The following is a 4,951-nucleotide window of genomic DNA, read 5'->3' on the forward strand; positions in this document are numbered from 1 at the left end:
AGAATGTTTAAACCAGCACCCTGTAGCTCGTTGGTAACACCAAAAACCGGAATTTAACGCTTCTATAGCTGGAATGAGCAATTGAAAAATAAGGGAAGGAAAATGTAAAATTTTTGATGGCTAAGTTTTCCATCTGAGTTTGTATTTTTACAATATTTTGAACGGGAGCCAAATTCGTTCCTTTTTTTCGATCGATCAACGATGCTGGTTCGATCCTTATTATGAAATTTGAAATGATTGACTATTGTTAATTGTGATAACGTTTAATCTGTGTATATAAAGTATTGACCAATGCCAATTTATCAAAGAATTATGACTAATTATTAATTAGCATCGAAACATTATCGACGGTGGCTCCGAAGATCAAACAAATTAGGCTACGGTGCCCGAAGTGGTTGTTTCAGTGTAAGTGGTAATGTTTTCCCGGTCATTGACTGCCGTTATGTTGGTCTCTAAAGGAACTAGCCAAAGAACTATGGCGTCTTATAATCCCTACCCTCCCTGCCAGAAGAAACGCAATTGTATATATGAAAGTATGTTGAACTGGACATATCATAGGGTTAGCCATAAAGCCCGCCTACCAATTTTCAAACTTAACAACCCAAAGGGAAACACGAAAACATATAATAACCGTAAATTGCACTACAATAATTAAGTTCTTGATTGGACATCGTTTATAACCTTGATGATTTCGCGAAAACGGGGCCCGCAAACTATGCACGTATTGGTATTAGGGAATATCTGTATTGGGTTCTCCTTTTAGTTCTGTTTTGGAGTTTTCGTTTTCATGGTAACCCTATAGGGCTAAAGGAACAGGTATCCCCAAAACAAACATCACATTATCATATCCTTTTGGGTCCTCGTTTACTAGAATATCATAAACTAGTAGTAGGCATGTCTACTAAAAATTGAAGTACTTTTAAATTGATTCAGACCTAACTTATTGGCTGGGAATTGATGAAAGAAACATTTTGGCGTTTAAATAATTTTAATCGGACGTTTCATTCCAGAGATATGGCCTTTCGAGTGTCACGGTTTTATATAGGGCTGCTAGAACATGTTAAAAAGTCCAAAATGGAATACTAATAGAAAGTACAATTTTAAGGTGCTTTTTCTTGATGCATTTATTAACTAGCGTTATCTGGAACATTATATTTGCTTATAACCACATGAAATAAGATCATCCTGAAAATTTAAACGATATTGTTGACATACAACAAAAAATATAAGACCTCAAAACCCATGGTTTGTTTGGTGGAACCTCAAGTATGATCATAGATGGCTGCCATGGAAAATATCTCCATAGAGAAGCTGAACAATAAGTGTCTTTTTTCAAATGAATAGCGGCAGTCTTAAACATTGTTCAATCTTTTAAGGTCAGCACATTTTATCTTCAAAAATTATTATATTTCATCATGATATAAGTTTGGTAACATTAATCACTACCAATTTTGAGAAATTTGCTCCAACTCAAAGGTTATTTTTATACATTGAGCAATATACTGTGTGTGCATGGAAGCCATGATGTAGCATATCTAAAATGGACTTGGAGGTCAGAAGTGCAAAATTTGAGATGGGTTTCGGCAGGCTTAAACATTCTTTAATTTCTTAACATCCTGTACATTTTGTCTTCAAAAATAGTTAAATTTTATGAGTATGTAAGTTTGCTTGTTTGAATCAATCCAGATTCGGAGATAATTGCGTTTCAACACCTGATGCACAAAATGGTGTCACTTCAACCTTGTAGTTCTCATCTCATTAATTTTTTCTTTAAAAAAATTGATCTCTTCATAAAGGAAGGTCCTCTCTATTTACTGACCAATCAGGAAAAAGTTTGGTTAATGTTTTCTGGTGGAATCAGGAATTTTTCGAAACACCCTGATATAGGCCTACATTTGAATCACAACAAGTATGTACGCCATTTAACAGGCCTGGGATTGTTCTAGTGGCAACTGTATTGACAGTGGGCATCTGTCCCTACTAGTAGTGCAAATCTTGAAAACGGTGGACCATAAAACGGGGAAAGTAAAAACCCCGGGGGGGGGGCACTCCAACTTTGGAGGTGACGCATATGTAGGGCTGTTAAGACCCCCTTTTTCAGCATCGCTGTCACCCAAAGACCCCATATTTTTTTATTTATGAACACATGCTCTGTCACCCAAAGACCCCCTATTTTTCTATTTGATATGTCACCCAATGACCCTTACAAGTCCAAACTTTCATTTATCATGGATTTTGTTACTTATTTCGAAAAAACGAGGAAGTTTGAAGCCATTTAGAACTAAATACTCAATTTTCGAGGTTTCTGTGGCGCTTTTTCGGCTCTCACCCAAAGATTCCATTAAAAAAAGGTCATGTTCTCACCCAATGACCCCATATTTTTCACATTTTGCTCTCACCGAATGCCAAAAATCATGCTCTCACCCAATGACCCCATATTTTGTACATTTTCCTCTCACCGAATGCCCCTTAGTGCGAAAGTGCCAGCCCTACACCTATATCCATTTCATATTGAAGTGCCCCCCCCCCGGGGTAAAAACTACCACCCCTAATTAAATACGGCATAATTGTCCCCAGTCATAACAGTTTACTCACCTCCTCGTCATAAGACCCAAATCGATATCCTTTTCAACCGAAGGATATTGGCGCAGATATTTGCACTAAAAACACACGAGGATGTTATTTTATTAATTTAAATTGTGTGTTGTATTACCGGAAGTAGCAGCTTCTATATGATGCGTAGGATCATGGCGGCGATCATGTAGCTCATGAAGAAGCTGCTACTTTAAATGATTTCAAAACAATATGCAGGTACCGATTTTTTTTCCAATCTTCATCCCGAAGGTGTCTAAGATAATGTAAATATACTTCGTAAATTAAAAAAACAAAACAAATGACAAGTTGAACCATACTGCAGTTACTGTCCGTTTTTCAATACACAATACACAGTGCTCTTTCCCATTGACGCGTGACCTCTACAAATAGCCCTACGTTAAAAGTATGGGGATATGACTAGTTAACGTCGCTGTGTGAAAAATAACCGGCCAATATTAAAAGTACTCTTCTAAAGTTCTAGAAAATATATTTTTTTAACATGTCCTAAATTTTTAGCTAATTTAGATGTTTGGTAATATTCGTACTTTGGTGTTTTAGTTAAAGTTAAAGGTAATAGTACATTGCCTAGTTAACGTCGCTGTGTGAAAAATAACCGGCCAATATTAAAAGTACTCTTCTAAAATTCTAGACAATATAGTTTTGTAACATGTCCTAAATTTTAGCTAATTTAGGTGTTTGGAGAGGGTCGCACTTTTGTGTGTTTTAGGAAGGATATGTAAACGACAGATAACACCAAAATATGAAGAAATTATTTCCAAACCGTGTTAAGTCAACAATCATTATGTTGCTCATTTTCAAGAAAAAAAAAAAAAAAAAAGCAGGCAATTGTCTCATTTCGTGAACAAAGGTACACATACCATTGTTTCCTTTCGTTTCCTTTATAATCGGTTACCCAACTGAAGCTATAATACCAGCTTTATTGCGATATCGCACATGAAAACAGACACTTGTGCACAACCAGAGAAGATCCGATTTAATCAGTTGAGCTGTTTCAATGAGTGTTATCTTGGTTTAATAGCTTTTAATGGGGTTAAGTCATGCAAAGGTCGAGATGAATTCTACTGTAGACATGACTGCATCATGCGGTATTCTAATTCCTCATAGCCTTGAAAGGAGTTGACAAAATGTATATAATTTGTTTACTCTTACCTATAATTAGAGGAAAAGCATGGAAATCATTAAAACTTGGCGGAATTTCTGTTGGAGACAAAAGTATGAATGCAGTGCCTTTCCCTTGAATTCCCAATGTAAAGTTTGTAGTTCCATTTGCCAGTGCCAATATCGGCACAAAGGGCCGTAAATTCCACAACAACTCCATATCATCTACGCTTTTCGTAGCTATATCACTACAATTATCAGTAGCTAGACAATGACAATAATGAAAAACATAAAAATCATCATCATAATCGTCATCATCATCATCATCATCATCATCATCATCATCATCATCATCATCATCATCATCATCATCATCATCATAATCGTCATCGTTGTCATGATCATGATAATCATCACCATAATGACAATCATCGTGATCGTGATCATCATCATCATCATCATCATTATCATCATCATCATCGTCGTCATCATCATCATCATCATCAATATCATCATTATCATCATCATCATCACAATTACTTAGCGATGTATGGTGTTTGGTGTATACATGTATGTAAAACAATTTAATTGTATCGCTTGTTTTCATAATTACTGGGGACTGGTAGGGACTTTGTTATTCAATACATAATAAAGGAATTCATTAGAAAGACTTCAACACTTTAAGATAACTAAACACCTCAAAAGAGTAACTAACCCCCCTTAAATAATGACCATTATTCAAAAACGGGCTATTGTATTACAAATCTGTAAAATGCGTTGGAAGCAGAATTTATTTCTGCGCATTTTGACATCTCATTTGATAAGATAGCCCAGAAAACAATAAAACACCGGTCAATTTAATGTAGTGAGGTCCAGATTTGAAAGTAGCACTTACAACAATACGAAAACACTCAGATTATCATTACACAGATTTCCTTCGATTATACTGAATACAAATCAATAGAATTTACTGCAACTTTCAAATCTTGGGTTACATTGATTTAAATGTACTTTGTGACGTACAAATGAGGTGTCAAAATGTGCAGAAATAAATTCTGCTTCCAACGCATTTTACAGATTTGTGATACAATTGCCTGTTTTTGAATAATGGCCATTATTTAAGGGGGTTAGTTACTTTTTTTGAGATGTTTATAAGGTATCTACGCTATCGTTCAGAGAATATGAAACAGTTCTTACATAGATTGGTTAGATGCCGCTCTATATCCCTAATGACATT

The sequence above is a fragment of the Amphiura filiformis genome, chromosome 11 (genome assembly GCF_039555335.1).
Source record: "Amphiura filiformis chromosome 11, Afil_fr2py, whole genome shotgun sequence".
NCBI classification, from domain to species: domain Eukaryota; kingdom Metazoa; phylum Echinodermata; class Ophiuroidea; order Amphilepidida; family Amphiuridae; genus Amphiura; species Amphiura filiformis.